The sequence below is a fragment of the Panthera onca genome, chromosome Y (genome assembly GCF_046562875.1).
Source record: "Panthera onca isolate mPanOnc1 chromosome Y, mPanOnc1 haplotype 2, whole genome shotgun sequence".
NCBI lineage: Eukaryota > Metazoa > Chordata > Mammalia > Carnivora > Felidae > Panthera > Panthera onca.
Window position 1 is genome coordinate 23,899,010 of NC_138358.1, and position 25,799 is coordinate 23,924,808.

A 25,799-nucleotide genomic window follows, 5' to 3' on the forward strand; every position below is an offset into this window, starting at 1 on the left:
GTGGGTCCAGAACAACTGAGCTGGACCATAAACTCTACCGAGGGCAGGAACTGCATCTGTGTTTATTTCTTCAGTACCTGGCAAACAGTAGTCGCTCAATAAATACGTGCTGAATGAGTCGACCTCTTTCTGTTTCATAACCCCTCTCTCTCAGACTGTTTCTCTGGTTCATCACCTCGTCCATTAAACACTTTCCCAGCGCTCTGTTCTTGAATCTTTTTCCTCTAGCTCTGCTCCCCTATAACACCATCTCCCGACGGCGGCCCTCTTTGTAGGTAATCCTGAAGCTCTATTTCAAGGCAGTATTTCCTCCACCTGCCTCCTATCTCCACGTGGATCCCTGCCCAGCACCTGAAGGTCACTATTTCAAATGCAATCTTCACTTTCTTCCCAGACTCGCATTACTATGTCTTTTTATACACCAAATGTTACCCTGCACCCCCAGGCCCAAACTCTGCTGCTCCCATCTTGGCCCCATTCCTTTCTCTCTGCCACCCCCTCCCCACATCCCCTCAATCAGATGCCAAGGCCTATCATTTCGACCCCATAAGCCTCTAACACTGCATCTCTCCATGTTCACTGCCACTCCCCTATATGGTACCTGGCTTCTGAAGGATTGCATACGGTTTCCCTTCTCCTGATCTTTCCCCCTGCAAATCCACAAAGCTGCAGGAATCTTCCTAAAGCAGAGATCTGGTGGACCTCATTACCAGGCCCAGAGTACTGTGCTCCAGAAAACAAACCCAAGGTCATTATATGGCCTGCCGGAAGTGCTCGTTCCTACACAGCGAGAAAAGCAGGGGGCGGGGCTGATCATGCCATCAGGAATAAATTATCCCAATACCGGAAGCAGACAACCTGTGCTGAGCAGAGTAACACCCCTCCCCACCCAAGCTGTGCACACCCTACCGTCTACTACCTGTGAACATATCCGGTTGCACAACATGGGCGAATAAACGTGACGGATGGAATTCGGGTTACTAATCTGACCTTAAAAAAGAAGTGACAAACACACCCAAAGTAATCAGGGGACCCCTTGAAATGGGGCTGCAAAACAACCCGCGTCAGAGTGACGCCACGTGAGAAAACTTCAGCTATTTGCTGCCTTTGAAGACGAAGGAAGGAGTCCTGAGCCAAGGATTGCAGGCAGCCTCGAGAAGTGGGGAAGGCAATTACAAAACAAAGCAAAACAAAGATTTTCCTCTAGAAGCTGCAGAAAACAAAGCGGCCCTGTGGATTTCTCCACTTTTGTCCAGTGAGACCCACTTTGGACTTGTGACCTCCAGAGCTATAATACGTTTGTGTTGTTTTAAGCCACCGAGCTTGTGGTCACCTGTCGCAGCAGCGATCAGAAACTCACACACCCTTTTTCTTGCCGTTGAGTTCCCACCGTGCTCCAGTCAGACCATCGTACGGCCCTCAGCACCCTGTTTTAGAAACAGTAGGCTATATTCCCCGTAATCACCGCAAGGGATAGTTTGAGGTCTGCGGGTTTACATTACAAGCAAGCACGGTCTCTACAGCGCCTCCCACAGGACGCTGCAGAGCCAACCAACCGCGGTGCTGTCGTCCTCCCTCCGTTAGAGCTTCCTGGCTGAAAACCTGCCTTCGTGCCAAACTTCAGCCTGTCCCTGAACTACCCCAGCGACTCTTCCAGGGCATCCTAATCTCTAGAAGCCGTGAACACATTAGGTTACGTGACATGGGCAAATGAAGGTTGCCGATGGAATTTGGAAGCACGGAACGAGGGTTAATGACCCAGAAACGAGCTTCACTACATCTGGGGACTTACCTCCCCGGACAAGTGGCACAAAACCAGGACTCAATCGGCACTCATCCTTTGGGTCCAAGCCCTGTCTCCGCAGTCCCTGGGCAAGCAGAGCCCCACAATCCTTTTTCTGTTGGAAATCACTTGTTAATCCCTTTTTGTCTCATCCATGCAGAACCACCTTTAGGACAGACTTAATACAATGCACAGATGCATACGTCCGGCCCAGCTGTTTTTTTAAATTATTTTTTTTAATTAAAAAAAATTATTTTTAACGTTCATTTATTTTGGAGAGAGACAGACAGTGCCTGAGCAGGGGAGGGGCAGAGAGAGAGGGAGACACAGAATCAGTCAGAAGCAGGCTCCAGGCTCTGAGCTGTCAGCACAGAGCCAGACATGGGGCTTGAACTTACGAACCGTGAGATCATGACCTGAGCCCAAGTCGGATGCTCAACCCACTGAGCCACCCAAGGCGCCCCTTAGCTTCTTTCTTTAAGGGGTTTGTGGACTCTAAGGCAGGTAATGAAAATCCCTAATTTCCTAAGTACTCAGCAGGTGACACGTGGGCATTATAACAGAGGTTCAGAAATTTCTTTGCAAAATGATAACAAGTGTTGGTGAGGATACGGAGAAACTGGAATGCTCATCCATCATGGGTGGGAACGTAGAACAGTGCAGCCACTCTGGAAAACCATCTGGCAGTTCCTTGAAAAGTGAAACACAGAATTCACATGGCCAAGCAATTCCACTCTTAGGAATATGCCCAAGAAAAGTGAAAACATAGGTGCATACAAAAGCCTGTATACAAATCTTCAAGGCAGCTTATTTTTAATAGTCAAAAAGGGGAAAGAGCCCACATGCCCATCAAATGACAAGTGGATAAGCAAAATGTGGTCCATGCCTAATAAGAGAGTATCTTCAACAATAAAAAAAAAAAGCACAATACTGACTCATGCTACACCATGGATGAACTCTGAAAAGCATCATACTAAACAAAAGGAATCAGACACAAAATACACATAATGTATGACTCCATTTATTTGAAATGTCCAGAAGAGACAAATCCATAGATACACAAAGATAAGGGGTTGCTAGGTCCTGGCAGGGAGGGGAAGACGGACTGTTGGTGGACACAGGGTGTCTTTTGGGGCCGATAAATGTTCTGAAACTGCACTGTGATAATACCTGCATGACTGTGAATTTACTAAAAATCACTGAATTGTACATCTCTAGCAGGTGAATGTTGTAAACGATGCCTCAGTAAAGCTGTTTTTCTAAAAAAAAAAAAAAAAAAAAAACCTTAAGATCCTTGAAGCAAAGATTACCTATGATTGTGTGTATAAACACTAAACAAAATGTACTGTTACGCTGTTACTGTATGATCCAAAAACTAGAGAAATTTCCAATTTAAAAAAAAAAAACGGAAACTTCATTTGCTCTGATAAAAAGGATTTTATACTTTAAATAAGTACATTTCCTCTAGCGTCAAAAGCATAATTGCACAATCTAACTTGGTAAAAGGCATATAGAAGGCCTTTCTAATTCAAATTATGCCTGAACAATAAATTTTATTGAATCGAGTCACATTTATACATAACATAATTTTCAGCTGCTTTGCGATGAAAATCGAAATACATAAAACGCTTCTTGTGGCAGTCACAACAGAACCCAGAAGATGAAACTCACTAGAATATCTGCTTATTAGGAGTCAGGAATACTAACACCTGAAACCCTAGTTTAAGTGGATTTTAAATTCAATATAAGTGGATTTTAAATTCAATAAGTGGATTACAAAATTCAATTTTCTGTTGTGACACATGACGAAGCTTCAAGAATGACAGTGAAATATATTTTTAAAACTGCCCAGTAGCTAATGAACCTGTTGTAGAGCTTTTCTTCCAGACAAGCGTGAACTTCAGCATTGTTAAAAAGATGTCTGTAACTCACCCACTTTAATTTCAGCTTTTTCTGTGGAGTATACTCTTCTTTTTCAGATTGAACCCTCACTATAAAATCAGAATTTTGTAGGATTATTGTTTGCCCAGGTTCTTGAAAAGAACCTGCCCAGGGGCACCTGGGTGGTTCGGTCGATTGAGTGTCCAACTCTTGGTATCGGCTCAGGTCACGATCTCATGGTTCGTGCGATCGAGCCCCGCGCCGAGCTCTGCACAGAGAGCAGAGCCTGCTTGGGATTCTCTCTCCTTCTCTCTGTTCCTCCCACGCTCGGGCGAGCCCTCTCTTTCTCTCAAAACAAACAAACAAACAAATAAATAAAAGAACATGTTCAGATGTGGTCCGTCGTGGTAGGGTCAATGAGAAGGACAACAAACAGGTGACCCATCTCACTCCCAGGGTGTGTTCTCACTAAAAGAGGAGGAAGAGGCCATCGAGCAGAAGTCCTGGACCCTGATCTTCTGTCCACTTCTTACATGGACCCCCTGGTCCCAGTACACTCAACTCTGGACTGTTAACACCTCTGGTTTATGCACGGTGTTGGTTTCCTATGGCTGTTGTAACAAATTAGCATCAACTTAGCTGCTTCAAGCTACCCAGATTTGTTCTCTGGGTTCTGGAGGCCAGATGTCTGGAGCGGGTCAGAGGCGCAGAGCCTCCTTCTGAGGCTCCAGGGCAGAGTCCGTTTCCTCAGCGTGTCCAGCGTCTGGAGGCCGCCGGCATCCCGTGGCCCGTGGGCCCCCATGCCTCCGGCCTCTGCTCCAGTGCACACCCTCCTCTCTCGGATTCTGACCCTCCTGCTTCTCTCCTCCTCCACGTGGAGGCGTCTCAGTGGCGACTGTGACCCACCCAACCAGAAAACCTCCCCATCTCAAGATCCTGGAGACACGCTCACGGGTTCCAGGACTAGGACTGGACACCTTCCGAGGGCCACTGCTCTGCCTGCCACCACGACCAAGGCCCACCTTAAGAAACGGGAAGAGCACCCAGAGTCGCCGCAGCATGAGAGAAGCACGTGGTGATGGCAGGGGAAAGAGCGGCTGGAGACGGGAGTGCTAATTTTAGGACTCTGACCAGTAGTGAGAACCGCTCTTTGGTAGGGGACTGTGGTCGAGGGGGTGGGCACGTGTGAGCTCTGCCTGGCACACTTCACAGTTCGGGCTGGCCTGGTATCAGGAACCAGAGGTGGGTGCAAACCCGGCCAGCTCCAACTCCCACGAGCTTGGCCTCAGAAGGCACCAAACACTTACTGACACCTTATTCGTTTATTCCCCACACGCACTGCTCTCCCCCAGTCACGGATACATGGACTGGGGCTGGATGGTTTTCCCAAGACCGCAGACCCACCCAGCAGGAAGGCCGGCACCTCAATTCTAGAACGCTCCCTCTTCCGTGAACGCCACCGCCATCTTCCTCAAAGCTCAGCTCAGTCCCCAAACACCTCCCGCCCCCTTTGCCCTAAAACGCCCAAACCAGAAATGTCGGATCTCGAAGGCAGGATAAACGCGACCGCAACATTTACAGACCCAGACGGAGGCCTATCTGAGGACCCCCGGACAAGCAAGGCCAAGGTACGCACCACGTGGGCAGGGGCCCGCCTCATCCCGGACACCACACACCGCATCTCCTCCCTCATCTAAGGGCCCGGCACCCACGTGTCCAGCAGGTCCTTACCCGGTGCCCAGCGACGTCCACACTTTCCCTGCAGCTCTGATCCCTGCAATGGAGCCTCTGGTACTTATCTGCCCCTCCGACCAGATCTGATGGTCTCATGTGCCTCTCCAACCAGACGTGAGGGTCTCATCTGCACCTCCGACCCGATCTGAGGGTCTCACCCGCCCCTCCGACCGGATCTGAGGGTCTCACCTGCCCCTCCGACCGGATCTGAGGGTCTCACCTGCCCCTCCGACCGGATCTGAGGGTCTCACCTGCCCCTCCGACCAGATCTGAGGGTCTCACCTGCCCCTTGACCAGATCTGAAGGTCTCACCTGCCCCTCCGATTGGATCTGAGGGTCTCACCTGCCCCTCCGACCAGATCTGAAGGTCTCACCTGCCTCTCCGACCGGATCTGAGGGTCTCACCTGCCCCTCCGACCAGATCTGAGGGTCTCACCTGCCCCTCCGACCAGATGTGAGGGTCTCACGTGCCTCTCCGACCAGATGTAAGGGTCTCAAGGGGGAAACCTACGCTCCACAACTCCAGTGCCTGCTGAGCACCTGGCCTACTGTGCTCGCGAAGTGTCTGTGCCATGAATCCGTCACTCTCTGCTTTGTGACCTCCATATGCAACGCTAAACATGGAGAGAGATCCTATACACTCTCCACAAACATCCCGGAACACACGTGTTTCCCAAAACGACCATGTGCCCACACAATTCTTCCTCCACATTGATAGGGGGCTGTGTGCCTGCATCAGAGTCCTTTTCCACTGCACCCATCTCGGCTTTTGTACTGGGAAGCTCAGGTCGTGAAGCCGTAAAGGGAACACTCACAACATAATCTACTTATATGCGCAAAAGAAAACTGTTGAAATGCGCCACCCTAAAAATCAGAACATTGTAGACTACATCTTGAAAATATGAAATCCACCCTATTTTGCACCCTTGAGCAGGATGGAAGATGCCCTCGGGTCTTCACTTCACTGTCACCAACATCACCAACATATATGTGCCAATGCCCAGGAGGTTACAATACCCTGGGCAAGTGTTGGGGATCCATCCTAAAGCCGGATTCCAGGGCACACGTCCCACGGCCTGCGTCGTGTGTACAGTGAGCAGCGTTCTGTGTGTGCACGCACACATGTGATGTATACGTGTCTACACACACACATATGTATACTATCTTATATTTAAAAACTCACAAAATGAGACTCTAAGACATTCGTTAGTCCAGAATGCTTACACTTTGACACTACGTACATTTGGGGCCAGGCCATTCTTTGTGATGCGGGCTATCCTGTGTCCTATAGGACGGTGGCAACATCCCTGGTCACACCCCGCTACATGCCAGGAACATTCCCCTCCCCCCCCCCCTTCGAGCTATGACAACCAAAACTATCTCCAGACAATGCCACGTGCTCCTTGGGGGACACAGCTGCCGCAGGCTGAGAATCGCCAGTCTAAACCACCAAAACGTCCCCAGACGGAACGTGGCCTGACATTATTTAAGGCATACGGTCCTTGGAACAAGAGCAGTGTGCTTTCCCAGATTATGATGACTCACAGCCAGAATCATCCGTTCTGAGAGGTCTTACGAACGCAATACATTCTGCATCACGCTTTTCCGACCTACATTCCATCAAAATGACCAAATGATAAGCTCTCACAAAAAACAATCTGTGTTTTTCCAAGCAAAAAAAAAAAAAAAAAAGAAGAAGAAAGAAAAAAGTCCGCATTTTACCAAGGGGATTTTGAAGAGTCTAACAAAAACCGAAATTGCTTCCTTTCATTAGCTTTCCACCGAAGCCCGCAATCAGGGAGAGCGCTCGGGAGGTGGTCCTGCATTAACCCAGATTCCATCTTCCCCACACTTGACCGACATTCTTCTAGGTTACATAAACATTGCCTCTAAATTACTGTTTATTTTCGTCCGGCTTGTGGACAAAGAATCAAATGGAGTGCTGGAAACAGAGTCTACATCAAAGCTCTCATTTTCTCCTTTTCACGGCGACTCCAAAAAGGATTTTCACGCTCGCGTCCGTCTGCCTCTTTCTCCCTCCAGCGATGGCCCAGAACCCGGGGGCAGGGCCCTGGACAACGATTTCTGGGAGCCCAGAGCCGCAGCCCCTTTGACAGGGACTGCGATCAGAAGGGACGGGTCGCTCAGTGACTGCTGGGACGGCCACACCAGGCTGGGCACGGCGAGGGAAGGGGCCGTGGCCGTCCCCTCTGCCCTGCCTTCCGAGAAAGCCGTCTGATCTGTGTGTGCCATCGTCCCGGCCGCTCTGCCCCACGCAGAAGCTCGAAGGAAATGAAAGCGTCCTTCATGCTGCTTTTAGGACCTTAGTGGGGGTGGGGGGGCGGCGCAGTGCTCTTTTTCTCCAAGATTCCACAGGGAACTAGCTGCTGCACGTTGTTCCCAAGTCCAAACCGCGAGGTGTGCAGGTCCTACAGGTGACGGGGATCGCAAGAACAGGTCTGTGCAGGGAGCACAGGGACAGTGGAACTCTAGGTCCCCAGGGAGCCCGCCTGGTACAGGAGGGAGCGAACAACTCCCCTTGCTTTTACTTGCGAAATGCAAGCATTTGAGTGGCTTTTAGATCCTCGGTGGGCTTGGGACCCATGATCTCTGACATCTGTTTCAAAGGTCTCATTTGATGGAGCTGGAGTTGGCGGGCTTTTTCTGAAAAGGCTAGATTGGTGCTTTTTCCCCAACCAATTAAAAATGTGAGAACCAGGGGCGCCTGGGTGGCTCTGTCGGTTGACAGTCCAACCTGAGACTTCGCCTCAGGTCATGATCTCAAGTCCATGGGTTCGAGCCCTGCGTCGGGCTCTGTGCTAACAGCTCAGAGCCTGGAGCCTGCTGTGGATTTTGTGTCTCCCTCCCTGCCCCTCCCCGGCTCGTGCTCTGTCTCTGTCTCCCAAAAAATAAAATGAAACGTTAAAAAAAAAAAACCCTGAGAACCATCGTCAGCGTGAAGTGTGCACAAAAGCAGGCAGCAAGCCAGGTTTGGCCAGGGGCGGGGGGCTGCTGTTTGAGACCCAGCCCTGGAGGAGCAGAGGCAGGCAGCCGTCACCTCCTGCTGGCACAGCCCGAGGCCCACCTCTGGGCCCGGAGAGAAGACATGATGCTGCCCAGGACGCCATGACAGAAGGCAAGAGAAGAAGGAAGGAAAATCTACACTTGCACATCCGGGAGAAAGAGGTCTTTCTGAGCCTAGAATGCGCTCTTTGTGTCGTCTGTGCTAAGAAACTCAGGCCAGGGGATAACCGGTACCTTCAAGCATGACAAAGGCATGGTATTTTGTATAAAACTGATACTGCTTAGCCTTAAGCTTTGTGTCTTATTTTTTAAGAATTTTTTAAAGTTTATGTATTTATTTTGAAAGACAGACAACATGAGCAGGGGAGAAGCGGGGGAGGGGGGGATATGGGGGAGTGGGAAGGGAGGGAGGGTCCCAAGCAGACTCCACACTGTCAGCACAGGGTCTGATGTGGGGCTCAATCCCATGAACCAAGAGATCATGACCTGAGCCGAAATCAAGAGTTGGACGCTTAACCGACTGAGTCACGCAGGCGCCCCATGCCTTTCTTTTTTATTCCTTACTTTGCATGAATATAAATCAACATTAGTGAGTGTTGTTTCCTTAGGATATTCCTCGTATCACACACACGTAAGTGTCTATATATCAAGTGATCACAAGTGGTCTCAATTGGGCCTCTTTTCATCACGTCTTTGGAGAAACCCTTGTAATTCTCCAGAAGAGCACCAAAAATCCTACACACCAAGCTTAATAAATAGTGAAATACTTAATACTAAAATAGCATAGATAGGATGCTTTGCTAACCATCAGTCACAAAACCTACTTAAGAAGTTGACATTTTCTTTGTATAAATGTAAGCATTACCAACAGATCTTCAGTGGGGGAAGCGGGGGCGGGGGGGACTTTAAGAAAAGTAAACAAATGTAGCGAGGAGCCCAGAAATGCAGCAGAAAATAAAATGGATTAGGAGGCGAGTTGGAATGTGACTTTAGAGAACACCTATTCATAGAGTTTGGACTTGGGGATCATGGAAATGTTTTTATATTCAAAAATAGCCTTACTCTCCAAAGATTGGGGGCAGGGAACCACAAGAGGGGAAAAAAAAAGGAAAGACAAAAACCACCACGCAATAGAGATAAAGCCAATTTGGCAGAATGCTAACAACAGATGAACATAGTCATAGTTTCCTGTGTGCCGAAAATGTCTTACCATATAAAGCCGAGAATAAAAAGTGCATAAACCTTGGCCAGGTCCACTGGGCCACTATTTGTCTTCAACAAAATACCAAGTGAAGTCTGTCTTAATACTGAAATGGTAGTTCAAATGTATCTTGTTAGAACAAAAAGCACTGAGTTTGTGTCTGTGTCGAGCTCGACACTGACGGTTAAGCACACGCTCCCACGAGTTGTGTCTGGATCCTCCCCGTCGAGGGCTGCACAGGCATGACCGCCCCCCTCCCCCCTGCAGACCCAGGAAGGCCGGACACTGTGCAGTCGAGCTCCAGAGAGTCAGAGTGAAAAACACGGGGCCAGAATTTCCGTGGACACGAGACCATCCCAAAGCTGTGTAGCCAGGCCACCTCTCCAGAAGGCTTCACAGATCCCATGGGGCAGCAATGGTCGTATTTCCTGGGCTCTCAACTGAGCAAGTACCTTATGATTAGCAGGAATTAGGACCATTTAAAAATAACTCACAACAGAGATGCCTGGGTAGCTCAGTCGGTGAGGCGTCTGACCCTAGATTTCACCTCAGGTCATGATCTCATGGTTCGTGAGTTCGACCCCCACTTCAAGCTCCAGGCTGACAGCATGGAACCTGCTTGGGACTTTGATACTCTCTCTCCCCCTCTCCCAGAATAAATAACTTAAAATAAAAATAACTCACAACAGACTTTGCATGCATTTCTTCTGCTCAGTGGTAGTAATGGCTTGAGTAACATGGTGAACACTTTTCTCAGTCCTTCTCAGGCTCTAAGCCCAGGGGTGGGGGAGAAGGCTGGTTTGGGTTTTTGTTGTTGTCTTTAAGAATAGGAGATTACAGGCGCGCCTGGGTGGCTCACTCGATTAAGCGTCTGGCTTCAGCTCAGGTCACGATCTTACGGTCCGTGAGTTCGAGCCCCGCATCGGGCTCTGTGCTGACAGCTCAGAGCCTGGAGCCTGCTTCAGATTCTGTGTCTCCCTTTCTCTCTGCCCCTCCCTCGCTCATGCTCTCTCTCTAAAAAAGTAACAAACATTAAAAAAAATTTTTTTTAGAAGAATAAGAGATCACAGGGCGGCTGGGTGGCTGAGTGAGTTAAACGTCAATTTCAGCTCGGGTCGTGATCTCGCAGCTCCGTGAGTTCGCCTGGAGCCTGCTTCTGATTCTGTGTCTCCCGCTCTCTGCTCCTCCCCAGCTCTCACTCTCTAAATAGATAAATAGGTGGATACATACATACATACATACGTAAATGTTTAAAGAAAAATGGGAAAAAATACAGAGGGGCACAGGCAGTTCTTTCACTCACAAATGTCACATTTTCCCCGGAATGTGATATTTGCAGTGTCTGCTAACTCCAAAGGAGCTTATAGCTCACTGCTCTGGGCCCTTCAAAACCTGTAAACAAACATCCAGTAAACAAACAGCAAACGCCTGGTGACGGCAATTCCTAGTGGGAGGACTGCCATGCCGCGGGGACCGAACCCCTGCTGTCCTTGGTGTCCGGTCTGGCCCAGAGGTGGGCACACGACTGCAGTTCAACCAGCTGGATACGCACACCTATCACACGAGCGCGCGCACACACACGCTTTGCATCCTGACGTAGTGACACAGGAACGCTGACGTAGGGGAAGCTTCCTCCACGTTCTTGGTTACACCAGTTTGACGGGATCCAGGCACTGCTGCCCCAGGGAACGCTGCTGTGTTACCTGCTTCCTGCTTCTCAGTCCTGTACAGCTGCCTGGTTTCCTCCCGCTCCCTCACGTCATCAGTTCCGACAGACTCTGTCAGCTCGACTTGGCCAGGAGCGGTCTCTGTCGTTTGAAACCAAGAGCCCGAACGGACCGTCACGCGCCCCACGAGGGGATGTACGTGTCTCCCCGAACCCCAACGTGTCCGAGATGCGTATGTATGCCGCTTTACCGACAGCTTGGTTTTGATTTAGAACCAAGCTGTTGACAACGTACGTACGTGCACACACACCCATACCTGCCTATGACTACGTGTAAAACAGCCGGAAAAAATGCACGACTGTCAACAGCGGTTAACCTGTAAGTGGGGTTAGGAGGGAGAAAGAGGTTTTTACCTCTTCCTCATACCATTCGGTACCCTCTCTAAAAGTTTTACAATTTTAACTAAACAGCATGTACCGTAATAAAAATAAATGCGTACAAACCTAAAAGGAAGGCCAAACCCAGAGAATAAATGCTCACCCATGAGAAATGCTTAATCTCCTTTTGAATCTTTCTCCCTTCTTCTAAGACAATGCCCTCTGACAATATTCCCCTTAAGCCCATCTCCATCTGCGGGCTGAATTCACTGCCATCTTCAAAGAGCAAGGCAGAAATCGTGTTCTCTCACCAGAGAAAAAGAACGGAATTGCCAAACCTAGTCCTGGTAACTCAAGCCCAACACACTGACTTTCCCACATCAGGTGCCTGACACTTCAAGGATCAAAAAATTTACGAACGGATCGGTTGCACCATAATGGCCTTACGATCATTTGTTTCCACAATACTGAATTAGCACAGTTAATTATAGATAAATTCCACCCAACCCATTTTTGCTTTTTTGTTTGGTTTTGCTTTGTTCTTACGTTGCCCGATTCCCAAGCTCCGTGATGCTGGTGAGGGAGGTTCGCTTTGTCACGTACGCTTTACAGCAAAAAAGCACATTCTGCCTTTATTTCTGACTAGAAAGAAAAGCAAAATTAGGAACTGGGAAAAGACTAAGGCCACACTCACACTTAATTAAATTGGTAGAAAAAGCATTTTGGGGGACGCCTGGGTGGCTCAGTCCATCAAGCATCTGACTGTGGCTCAGGTTAGGATCTCATGGTTTGTGAGTTTGGGCCCCGTGTCGGGCTCTCTGCTGACAGCTCGGAGCCTGGAGCCTGCCTCGGCTTCTGTGTCTCCGTCTCTCTGCCCCTCCCCTGCTCCTACTCTGTCTCTCTCTCAAAAAAAAAAAAAAAAAAAGAATATTAGAAAAGAAAGAGCATTTTTACATCCTTTAAACAACGAGAAGGATACGCAAAAATATTTAACAGCAACATTCCCTGGGGCTGGTCACTAAAGGAGAGGCTTTTCCAAAGAACACCCCACGTGGGAGTGAGTGAACGACCATCTTCTCTCCCGACTTCATCCCGAGTAAAAACTCATGGGACACAACCAGCCCGCCCAGACCCCGCTGCATGAGACTTGCTTGTGATTAGCTCAGCCTGCTGTCAACTTCTAAAACATGGGGCAGCTTCTAAATCAGCACATATTTGAGGTGAACACAAATCACCCTTGGTGTCCCCTGCCTTAGCGGCTCCCACCTTCTCGGCATGAGTCCAGTTCAACCGCCACGGGGAGGAGGTGAGTGCTATAAGGAGGAGAGCACAGCAGAGAGGCTTCGACCTCAGGAAGGAGCCACGGCCTCCTGGATTTCTCTCTGGCTCGCCTAGGTGTGGCCAGCACAAAGAACACATTCCGTCACGGCCCGAGGGCCTCAGGAAGCCCGGCTCCCACGGTGATCGCAGATGGTGCCCGTGGACGGTGCCGACCAGGGTCCAGCACACCTGACTCCCGGGACTCAGTTACCCCCCAGGGTACTATTTCTGGTAGCTTGCAGGCCAGGCCTGATTCTTTGTCTGGGTCACACAGCTAGTGCGCGAGGCCCTCGAGACCCCGCCCCCTCCCAGGCACGTAGGAGGCGCTCAGCAAGTATCTGCCGGGACAGTGGACGGTGACGATGATGATGGGCTCCCAGGATCTCTGCCCACAGCGTGGAAAATCCCAAGACTTCTCGTCGGATACCCTTCCTGGGCCGAGTTCCTGACCTGTAAATATCAGCTGCGGTCCGTGTACAAACCCTGTGGACATTCTGTTCCGCTGGCAGCCAGGGATGTCTTCTAAGACCCTAGCCAGAGCCAGACCCTGTCCCCTGGCACCCCCCTCGGCCCACTGCGTTGGCCCAGTTGTGTCCTCTCAGCCCGTAGTCTGCAAGGATTACTGGAATTAACAGGGCCATGCCCTTCCCACGATCTGGAGAAACAAGGGGAGGGACAGGAGATTCACCAGCCTGGTCTTCCCCGCTTGCCTGAACACATGCCGCATGCCAGGATGACATGATGTGACACGGCCCTGTGGCCACCACACAAAGGACAGCTTGGGGGGCGGGGTATCTAAACAACACAGAAGCTCTGTGACAAACCGCTTTGGGCATATTACAAGAGACGGACGAAGCAGAGCCATGAGGGTGGGAGACGGAGGCTTCCGGGGAAGGTGATACCTGAGCCGAGTTTTAAAGGATAAGCAGAAGTTAGTTACAAGGAGAAAAGGGAGTGGGGACCATCACGTGTCTAAAGACGCTAACTGGGGCGCCTGGGTGGCTCCATCAGCTGAGCGTCCGACTTCAGCTCAGATCGTGATCTCACAGTTCCTAGGTTCGAGCCCCACGTCAGAGCAGAGCCTGCTTTGGATTCTCTGTCTCCCTCTCTACCCCTCCCCAACTCGCGCCTGCGCTCTCAAAAACAAACGTAAAAACAAAATAGTAAAGAAATTAACCTTGGGTAGCCCAGGTGGCTCAGTCAGTTAAGCAGCTGACTTCGGCTCAGGTAATGATCTCGGCTTGTGGGTTTGAGCCCCGCGTCGGGCTCTGTGCTGACAGCTCAGAGCCTGGAGCCTGCCTCCGATTCTGTGTCTCCCTCTCTGCCCCTCCCTGGCTTGCGTGCTGCCTGCCCCCCCCCCCCTCTCAAAAATAAATTAAAAAATAAAAATAAAATAAAAAAAGAAACTAACCTTTACCAAGCGCTCATGCGCCAAAATCTCCACCTATGTCACCTCACTGAATTCATACGCCAGCCTCATAAGGTAAATGCTGTCCAACACCCCCTTCTGATTTGGAAACCAAGGTTAAGCTGATAAGTGCCACGGCTACGCCATGGAGGGGTCTCCTTCCTCCCTGACCCCAGTCACTCTCAGACCAACGCCATCCCTGTTATACCCACGACCTTCACGGATCCGCCATATTGCCGTGAAGGTCACAAGGAGGTCCCCGTGCATGGGAGCAAACACACACGTGTCCAGACGTTCCTCTTCATCCCCAAACACAACCTACCCTTGTCCTCGCTGCAGCCACTGAAAGACATACCGCGGGAGAGAACTCAAGATGGTCATTTGACTCTCAGACTCTCTCATCCCCGTGAGCCTCACCTGCCAGTCCTCGAGCCTCCTGGTCTCTGAGCTCCGGGTTCCCCTGCAGCTTCTGCACAAACAGACATCCATCCCCTCCACCGTCCCGGCCCTCCCCCCAGGCCAAGGGGAGGCGCCGTGGCCCTGCTTCTCCGCAGCAGGTGCACACACAGCTTGCACCCCACCAGGCAACTCTCCCCCGCCATCTTTACCTGCTACGGGCCAATCACACAGGCCTCAGCTCCACTGGCGGATCACAAAGACACTCTGGGCTCCGGACACGCCACACCCTTCAAACAACAACAAATGCAAAATCAAATGCCATCCCGGAAACTGATACGTAAGACGGAACTGGAGCCTCCCATCAACCCTTTGCCACAAGAAGAGAAGGCTCAAGCAGGCTGAAATGATCCCAACTGGGAGAGCAGCGTGAATGCCATGCTGACCTCTGAGGGAGCGAGACACAGGAAACCAGACAGATTCAATCTAGTGTCCAGGCTCCATAAATCATTACGTTTCAACTATCAACGGAACCTCCAGACATCAAACACAGCACAAATATCCCAAGCTGTTAACACCTGACAAACTCCTGGAGTCAGCGTCCTGTCCCCTCCATGCCAAGGACCCTGAACTCAGATGCACTCTGACCCCCTCATGGCCTACCCGCGGTCACAGAGAAGCCCTTTCCTTCCAAAGCCTTCAAGGCCGAAAAGTGCCACCAGGCCACCCGCTTCTCCTACGACAGGCCTCACAAACCCCCACGTGCCTTTGCAGATTCCCATCAACTAGAAGTAAGTACACACCCAGGTTCACATGGCCTATTCAGAGTGGCCAAAAGGTGGAAACCGTCCAAGCGTCTATCGATGGAGGAACGGACAAACGGCATACATCCGCATGGAATGTCACTTATCCCTAACAAGGAAAGAAATTCTGACACGTGCTCCAACACAGAATGACCCTCGAGGACCTTACGCCAAGTGAGATAAGCACGTCACAGAAAGACAAACACCGGATGATCCCACTCATTTGAGGTACCCACAGGAGTCAGATTCAGAGACAGACAGCACAGGTTGTAGGGCTGGGGGAGGGGAGGACGCAGACCACTTTCAGTTGGGGAAGACGAGAAAGTCCTGGAGACGGATGGTGCTAATGGTCGCACAACAGTGGGAATGTACTTAAAGTCACTGAACTCTACATTTGAAAATGGTTCAGACGGTAAATATTAGGTTATATATATTTTACCACAATAAAAAAAGTAAAATTTAAAATTCAGTTGTTCCATCCCACAAGCCCACCCATTTCAAGTGTTTACTGGCCACACCTGAATGGCCACCATATTGGACAGCAAAGAATGTTTCTATCCCTGCAGAAAGTTCTACTGGGCGGCATTGGTCTGGTAGCTGTTCGCTGAGTTCCCCTTGGTGAACGAACTGGGCCAGAGGTACAACTGGAAGGTGCCTTCCCTATCTTTAACTGGACTATTCTGCTATCTGGCCCTCATTCATCCAGCAAGTATTACCAAACGTCACTCCTCTTTGTGCTAGCCACTTGCTTCAACCGCTCCCGAATAAAAATTAGCAAGACATTCTTAGTAGCTGAACGCACCACAGGATGGTGGAGGAGTCCACACTTTAAAAGGTAAATCACAGCAGGGACACCTGGGAAGCTCAGTCAGTTAAGCCTCCTACTTCAGCTCAGGTCATGATCTCACGGTCTGTGAGTCGGAGCCCCGCGTCGGGCTCTGCGCTGACAGCTCAGAGCCCGGAGCCTGCTTTGGATTCTGTGTCTCCCCCTCTCTCGGCCCCTCCCCTGCTCTCGCACTCTGTCTCTCTGTCTCAAATTAAATTAAACGTTAAGGGGCGCCTGGGTGGCTTGGTTGGTTAAGCGTCCGACTTCGGCTCAGGTCATGATCTCACGGTCCGTGAGTTCGAGCCCCGCGTCGGGCTCTGTGCTGACCGCTCAGAGCCTGGAGCCTGTTTCAGATTCTGTGTCTCCCTCTCTCTCTGCCTGTCCCCTGTTCATGCTCTGTCTCTGTCTCAAAAATAAATAAACGTTAAAAAAAAATTTAAAAAAAAATAAATAAATAAATTAAACGTTAAAAAATGTTAAAATAAATAAATAAAAGATAAATCACTACATAACGTAACACATGGCATTTTTACCCCACAGAAACCAAATGCTAATGGTCTTTGCATTTTGTTCTTCACAGCACCCATTCTAGAATGCTCTACCCTGCTCAAGGGTTGACCCCCCAAGCCTGGTGCAGATCCCTTGTAAAGAGTCTCCACTTTCCTCTTCCCCACCCACTAGCTAATTTTCTACACCCATTTTCCTTCCCAATTCTTTTCTCCTCAAAGAAACAATCAGCCTTTTTACCTTCCCAGATGTTAATCGACATTCTGTCCTGATCCCACCCTCTCTCCAGCCTGTTCCAGACCCTACTTCACCTGCCCCCTCTTCATGTCTGGTCTCTCCTTACCCAGGATTCCAAAAGGGTCCTCATTCTGCCAACAGGCTCAACTTCCTCTTACTGTGGGGAGAAAACGGGTTCTGTAATGTTGTCTTCTCCTTTCCAATCCACTGGGGCTTAGGAAACTACTTCAAGTGAAGGGCCACATAACGAATATTGTAGGCTTTGCAAATCACACCAGTCTGTGTCCCGTGTTGCCCTTTATCTATCTTTCACAACTCTTTAAAAATGTAAAAACCACTCTTAGCTCGCAGAGGGTGGGGTGTCACACAAAAACACCACGGGCTTGATCTCACAGTGTGCCAGCCCCGATCTACGTGTTACTCTCAGACCATTCTTTCTTCCGTACAATTTCTGATGTGGTCTGCCCCATCCAAAAACAAAAACAAAACAGGCTTAGTGGTCTCCCCTCTTCTCACTGAACAGGTTCCATCCTCCAAGGGCGGGCCTCCAAGACCTCAACTCACCCACGCACATCCCAACTGTCCGTTCGCCTTCAAACATTTCCGCCCACCACCCGAAACAGCCTACTGTGTGCTGTCTGTGCCGCCGCGTTCGTGCCTACGCATCACGTGGGAAAGCTCTTGGCCCGCACACGACGGCTCCAAGCATGCAGGCCACCTCCCTCGTTGACCACCGCCTTCCCAAAACTCTTCGTCTCTAGTTAAAGCGACCTTTCTGTGCTCCAAGCTTCCCTCACACACCGCGGGATCTCCCGGCGACTAGTTATTCCTGATACGCCATAGATTCACAAGCAAAATTGAAGACGTACTCTCACCTTGATCACCACTAGCCACCACCTCATCAGGTTTGCACAAACCCACGGCTGACTGGGGAATCTGAGAAGCGGTGTCATGTATCGCGTCAACTGGGACTGTCTCTCAGGAAGCACCATGCCTGACAGGTCATTGTCAAACTCATTGTTTTTGTTTTCTTGTATCATCACCGCTGTGGCCCGAATGCTTGTGTCCCCCCTAAATTCACACGTTGAAACCTAATGCCGAGTGCAATGGTATTCGGGAATGCTCGTGGGAGGTGATTAGTTAATGAGGGTACAAGCCTCATGACGGGATCAGCCTTTACAAAAGAGACCCCAGAGAGCTCCCTCACCCCTTCCACCACCTGAGGACACAACAAGAGGGTGGCGGTCTGTGAACCAGGAAGCAGGCTCTCCGGAGACCCCGAATCGGCCTACGCTGGACTGCCAGCCTTCAGAAATGTTCGAAATTGACTTCTGTTGTTCGTAAGCCCCCCGGTTTCTGGTACTTTGTCACAGCAGTCCAAGCAGACGAAGCAACCACCCTCGAAGAGAATCAAAACTCTGAGGTGTCTGGATGATCGCCGTCATAAGCAGCATCAGTTAACAAAAGATCAGGGATTAATGACCCTCCACGCAGCAGAAGCATTTTACGATGCAATACGGATCACGGTCAGGTCAAGTCCCCCTTCCACGCACTCCGCAAGTAGTTATAAAGCACCTACTATGTGCCAACACAGTGCTAGGGAGCGAAAGGCAGGAAGACGCGAATCTACTTGTAACACCAAATTCTTCAGTATGCCCGAACAAGGACGCCAAGACATTTCTGTGGCTAACGTACGTAGATTACTCAAGATACCAGATGTCTCAAGGGTAAGGACCAAGATTCCTTCAGCTCCCCACCACCGCCCCCCCCCCCATGTTTGTGCCCTGCTCAAAGTAAGAACTGGATAAATATTAGCTACTTGGAATCAAGTTCTAAATGATTACATGAAAGGTCTCCGGTAACTCTGGAAGGAATTAGTGGACTGACCTTTCAGTAATTGCTTCAAGACCGAAAAAGAAAGAACAGTAACTCAGAGTCTCAAAACCATTCTAGGAGTCCAAATACGAGCCAGTGTTTAGTGAACAGACTTTGAACTTCACTTTCCATTCATGGGAGATAAATGGCTCTGGTCCCACCACCAGAAGAGAAATTAAAGTCACCGCTTCAGTCCAATAGCCGTAACGTGCCATCTTTGTCACCGAGATTCAATTAAGAGTCTTTGACCTCCACGTCATTTCGCTCTCTTATTCCGTTCCCTTTCTGGTGAGGCTGACTGCACCACAGTGGTGGGGAGGAGTGCCACTTGGAAGATGGGCCCTCGCCTTATTAGGCTTAGCTGTGCTTGGGTCTTAGCGCTAAGCTACGGAGGCTGCTGGGTCAACATTTATACTCGCATTCCGTGGACATTATTTTGTAATTACTACCTGTGTACAGCAAATGGAACTTATTTGACTTTACAGGCCACTCCCAATACGGCACTGACACCACATGATTAAACTGCTCCGTTCTGACGCCCGGCCAAACAACAGCCATCCCATAAACTTACAATTTGATAGCTTTAGGTAATGGCCACATAATCACGGCTGGAACACGTGCTTATAAGGTACCTTAAAAACAGAACCAGGGGCTGCCCGGGGGGTTCAACCAGTTAAGCACCCGACTCTGGTTTTAGCTCAGGTCACGATCTCACGGTTCATGGGTTTGAGCCATGGCACTGGCAGTGCAGGGCCTGCTTGGGATTCTCTCTCTCACCTCTCTCTGCCCCTCCCCCGCTTGCACCGTCTCTCTCCTCTCTCAAAATAAATAAATAAACTTAAAAAACAAATGGTACGTGCTCGAGTATCACAGGGTAGAAGAATGCCTCACCTTGTGCCCTCACGTCACCAGTTATCAAACACAACGCACAACCGTCTTAGTGACAGGACACCCGAACTAAGAGTGCCCATGATGGCGAATTCAGGCTGATCAATTTCAAGCCATTCTAAGGTAAGGAGCCAATGACTCAGAAGTGCTCAGGCCGGGGGTGGGGGGGGGCAAAGCCTGGTGGCTCAGTCAGTTGAGCATCTGACTCTTGGGTTCAGGTCATGATCTCAGGACTTTGTGAGTTCGAGTCCCTCATCGGGCTCTGTGCTGGCAGGGCAGAGCCTGCTTGGGATTCTCTCTCTCCCTCCCCCTCTCTCTCCCCCCCCCCGCCCCTCCCCCACTCATACTGTTTGTCTCTCTGAAGATAAATAAACTTTAAGAAAAAAAAGTGTTCAGGGAACACGACACATGATCTTAAACATTCACACTTCCTTCTGTACTTTCCCTAATGTCTGTCACCAGTACTCTCTTGCTGGTATATTCAATGTGGCTCCAAGCACATCGCTACAATCATCCTATGCCCAAGACCCCGCTCTCTACGTGTTCTTTCATGGTGACACTACACAGAGGCACTCCTGGATATTGAATTTTACAGACAAGTCTATTTACAGCCAAACAAACAGAATATAAAGCTTATAAAGAATATAAAGTTCTTCGATACAAAGTGCTGAACACTAAACATGAGAGACAGACACACATCTAAACACGTAATACACAAAATCCTCTACTATTAATTTTGACAAGAAATCAGAGCCAAGTCCCCTTACGAGGGCATAATTAAAGAGTGCACAGTTATTTTCACAAAACCAGAAATCTCTCCCTGTAAGAACTCCTCATCGTATCTTTCTGGGTCCGTGTGGCTCCCGTGCGAGAGATCTGCTGGCTTAAACACCCAAGAGTGTACTGCCACCAGGGGTGCGGGCCAGCCCTCAGTGGGCTCGCGTGCTTTCCAGTTACGATCTGGATGCAAACGTGTATGTTTCTGAGCACTTTCCCAAGAGCGCAGCGGTGGACACCCTCCACCCCGTTTCCTTCGTTCTAGGAACAGAACAGAGCCACATCTGTGTGGGCTGACCTTGCTTCCTCACAGGGGACCGGAAGGTTCCTCCACCTCCTGAATAGTAACAAACACAGCATGGCTCACACGCACACAGCACACAGAGCCAAGCCCTTTCGCGAGTGGTGGCCCCGATCCGCCAGAGACCACGAGGCTTCTGGAACTTCTGCGGCAGGAGAACGGGGACGGATTCACGTGGGATGCCTTCCCGAGGTAGGTCCGCAGAAATACCAAGCCGCGAAAACACAGAAACTCCTGCGTCCCGCCTCTTAAAAAGGGTGTCATAAAAATAGGTTAACAATGACTGAGGGCTAGCCAAGCACCAGGCCCTCTTATAAGCGGTCTAAGGGAAGTGGCTTTAAAATGTCCCAGCAAGTCCTACTGAGGATGTACCAGTGACCCCGGGCGGCGATGGCAGCAGGAGTCAAACGGGGACACGGAATCCAGTTATCCCAACTATTTAAGCAACAAAAGGAAGTACTCAACGCTGTGTTGTTTAAACAAATAATAATAAGACATTAAAAAGCACTGAGTCATACGCTTCAAATGAATAAACTGTATGGTATGTGACTTACATCTCAATAAAGCGGTTTCTTTAAAAAGCCAAGAATAGCCAAGAATGAGTGAGTGCGTCTCACTGTATGTAAATCATCCAACAGCGTAACCTGGATCAAAACAAATATTATCTTGGGGGCGTCTGGGTGGCTCAGTCGGTTAAGCATCCGACTTTGGCTTGGGTCATGATCTCACAGTTCATGGGTTCAAGCCCCGCATCGGGCTCTGTGCTGCCCCTTCCCTGCTCATGCTCTGTCTCTCTCTCAAAAAATAAAACATTAAAAAACATTTTTTAAAAATATTATTTTGTACAGAGACAGCAGGTAAAGAGAACGAGATGACAGTATGTGGCCATTAAGTAAAAACTGTATGTTGATACTTGAAAAAATAAAAAATGATTTTTTTTGAGTCAATAATTTTAAATTACAGGAGCATCAGCAAATGAAATCTGTACTCCCGTCTCACGCTCATGACAATGACTTAACTGATTTTGGCTCTGCTGTGAAAAAGTCACTCTAAACGCAGGCAGACAGAATAAAACGGGTCACCCGCCGTTTCTGCCTCAGCGTCTCTCAGGCTTGTCTTTAGTGCAATGAGATCACCAAACGGAAAACGCAATTTGATAAAACGCCGATTTGGGCCCTCAGGTCTCTGCACATTGCCTTGTAGTTCACTGCCATCACCCACAGCAGCCCGCTGGCCCCATCAACAGAGTCCCTCCACGTCCCCAGCACGGAGCACACGGGCACTAAAGCGGCACCCACGTGAAGTGAAGTCATCCGCAGCCGGGGACAGTCTGCGGGATGCTTCTCCTGTCAAAGCAGCTCGAGTAGGACAAACGAGAAGCAGAGCCAGTGTCCTGGTATGAATTTCTGGTACCCTGATTATTCTAGCCTGCTAATTTAGCATCCCTGACCCTCAGGTTTCCAAAACACTACGTAAATACCACACGGCCACTTGTCTTTACTTTGGGTCTTCTGTGCTCAAGACCTTCAAAACTGTCCTGACCTTGGGGCACCTAGGTGGCTCAGTCGGTTGACGTCCAACTTTGGCTCAGGTCACGATCTCGTGGCTCATGGGTTCAAGCCCCCCGTCAGGCTCTGTGCTGACAACTCAAGAGCCTGGAGCCTGCTTTGGATTCTGTGTCTCCCTCTCTCTCTGCCCCTCCCGCATTTGTGCTCTTTCAAAAATAAATAAATGTTAAAAAAAATTAAACTCTTTCTTTAAAAAAAATTAAATTTAAAAAAGAATTAAATAAATAAAAATTGTCCTGACCTTAAGTTCCCCCTCAACTAAGCAGCTGAGACATCCACGGAGGATTCCAGAGCAATCTGAGGAGTCTCTTTGCGGTTAGAACTTGAAAACTGCATTTTCTCAACATCTGAAAAAGGGAAGCGTATCTTTTCATTGAAGATTTTCACTCAGAAGGAATCTAAAAGTTCCAAAAGTTGCCTTCCTAATGTATCTTCCTGACATAAAAATACTTCTCTGAACTGTAACATTTCTGTTTACGGATTTTTTTTTTTTTTTAAACGTTTAATTCTGAAAGAGAGAGAAAGCGTGAGCAGGGGAGGGGCAGAGAGAGAGGCAGACACAGAAACCAGAGCAGGCTCCAGGCTCTGAGCCGTCAGCACAGAGCCCGACACGGGGCGCGAACCCACAAATCCTGAGATCATGACATGAGCCGAAGTCAGATGCTTAACAGACTGAGCCACCCAGTGTCCCAAACATTATCATTTTTAAAACTGGGAGGAACCCAGGTGCCAGGCAACACTCCACGCCAATTAAACCTGCCTCTGTGGAGGTGGGAATTAAGCACCAGAAAATCTATAAAACTCCTAAGAAATCCCGGCAGGCAGCCTGGTTGAGAAGTGAGACCCAGGGAGCAGTATCTTCTCTGAGGCGGCAGAGATCAGGTTCTGTGGAAACCGCCAGTGGGAGACAGACAGGTGGGCTTGCTGGAGAAATGAACAGACACAGAACAGAAAGGTCCAGTTCAGGAACCCCACCCGGACCCAAAGGCTTCTACCTTGGACCTCCTGACACGCCCTGGTGAACGTTAGTAACAGACGCTGTGGCCCTGGCAGTTCTGGCAGGGGACAGGAGGGGAGGAAACAGAGTAACCCCTTGGGTGCACTGAGCCCCTAAGACGCCTCAGGGGAGATGTCTGGGGACAGCAGGTGACATGGCCCCACGCCCAGCAGGAAGACAAAGACTCTGGCACAAGGACACGTCACATCCACACTCAGGGCAGGGTGCCAGCCAGGACACGGGAACCCACAGAGCTGACGTCCGAAAGTTGGGGAGACCGGGCAAAAGGGACACCTGGCCACGTCATCGGGCTCTTGACCCGCCCCCCCCCCCCCCACCGTGGCTCTCCTGAATCCAGCTGCCCATCACATTGGGCCAAGTTCTTCCATCCACATCCACACACCCGTGCCTGCTCCAGGATCACCTGCAATCACTTTACAAATGGCCCCAAGAAAATGCTTTCACAGGGAGTGTTTAGATCCTCACATGGGAAACTCCAATCTTTGAGAGGAGAGGGTTTTTTTGTTTTTTTTTTTTACTGTTTATTCATTTTTGAGAGAGAATGTGTGTGTGAATGCATGAGTGGGGGAGGGGGACAGAGAGACAGAGGATCTGAAGCAGGTTCCACACTGACAGCAGTGAGCCCGACGCAGGGCTTGAACTCAGGAACCATGAGATCATGACCTGAGCTGAAGTCGGATGCTCTACTGAGGGAGCCACCCAGAGGCCCCAAGAGGAGAACTACCTCTAACTGAACACACCTAGAAACGCAGTGAAAGAGTGGGGACTAAAGCAAAAGGTAAAAACGGGTCATTCAAAAGTATATGTACTTTGCAGGAAAAAAAAAATCTGGAAATGTCTTCCTCTTAGTACATTTTGAGATTTGATGGGTTCAAGTCAATCCAGATAAATGACGATGAGATGGAAAGACAAGTATTATTCTTTTTTTTTTTTTTAATGTTTATTTATATTTGAGAGAGAGAGCATGAGCAGGGAAGGGGAAGAGAGCGAGGGAGACACAGAATCCGAAGCAGGCTCCAGGCTGTGAGCTGTCAGCACAGAGCCCGACGCGGGGCTGGAACCCATAAACCACGAGATCATGACCTGAGTCGAAGCTAGACGCCTAACTGACTGAGCCACCCAGGCACCCTCAACAAGTATAATTCTTTAAAGCTGACAGGCCAAAGGGGTTTTCTCACCTTATTTTGAAAGAGAAATGTAAATACTTTTGAAGGAGTAAGAAAAAGAAAAAAAAAGAAACAGTACTTTTTTAAAAGAGCCTTGTTTTATAGCTTTAAAGCCGTGGATAATTTAAGAACATAAAAATGTGTGATGTGGTCTGTTCATTAAAGTGTAGGATTTAGTATAAATTAAATTTTAAACTATAATTTACCCAGACAATCATTTCAAATGTAATAACTGAATTTGCTCTAATTGCTCTTAAATTGCGCTGGCAAAAATTTAAGGAAACTCTTAATTTTTGCCAATATACTAGAAGTAGGCAAACTTGAACACAGAAGAAAAACCACAAAAGCAAGTTTTCTGGGCTTTGGTGTCCTCCACGATGTCAGGAAGACCCAGAAGCTACTTACTTTAACAAAAGAAAAGGAGAAAGAGGACAGAAGAACGCTGCACTCCATTAAAATAATGTCTGGCTTATAAACACACGTTCACTTTGAAAAAGGCCCACTACACACAGGATCCTTCTCGGGTGCAGCATTTGTTTGTTTACTTACTTGGTGGAGAGAGAGAAAGAGAAGGGCGACCACACAAGTGAGGGGGCAGGCAGAGAGGGAGAGAAAGAAAATCTTAAGCAGGCTCCAGGCTCAGTATGGAGCCTGACACGGGGCTCAAACCCACGAACCGTGAGATCATGACCTGAGCCAAAGTCAAGAGTAGGATGCTTAACTGACTGAGCCACCCAGGTACCCCTCGCCTGAGGTTTTTAAAATTGCCTTTTTAATCCCAAAATGAGGAATCCATGGGGAGCCTGGGTGGCTCAGTCGGTTAAGCATCCGACTCTTGACTTCGGCTCAGGTCGTGATCTCACGGTTCATGGGTTTGAGCCCCGCGTCGGGCTCTGTGCTGAGCTCAGAGCCTGGAGCCCGCTTCGGATTCTGTGTCGCCCTCTCTCTCTGCCCCTCCCCTACTCACGTTCTGTTTTCTCTCTCAAAAATAAACATTTAAAAAATTTTAATTAAAAAAAATGAGGAATTCATACATGCTTTG

The 25,799-nt window shown here is 49.3% G+C and overlaps 1 protein-coding gene across 8 annotated transcripts in view; it reads right to left on the reverse strand.

Moving 5' to 3' along the window:
* The window catches only part of LOC145714972 (F-box-like/WD repeat-containing protein TBL1X), a 229,568-nt gene that overhangs the window by 156,865 nt on the left and 46,904 nt on the right, over positions 1-25,799 (reverse strand). For 5 of the 8 annotated variants that reach the window (XM_081794549.1, XM_081794550.1, XM_081794547.1 and 2 more), the window contains exon 2: positions 15,004-15,081. The exons of 2 other annotated variants lie outside the window; for them this stretch is intronic. The gene's annotated coding sequence lies outside the window, so the exon portion shown is untranslated. The remainder of the gene's footprint in view (positions 1-15,003; positions 15,082-25,799) is intronic. One more of the 8 variants, XM_081794546.1, reaches the window with a different exon arrangement.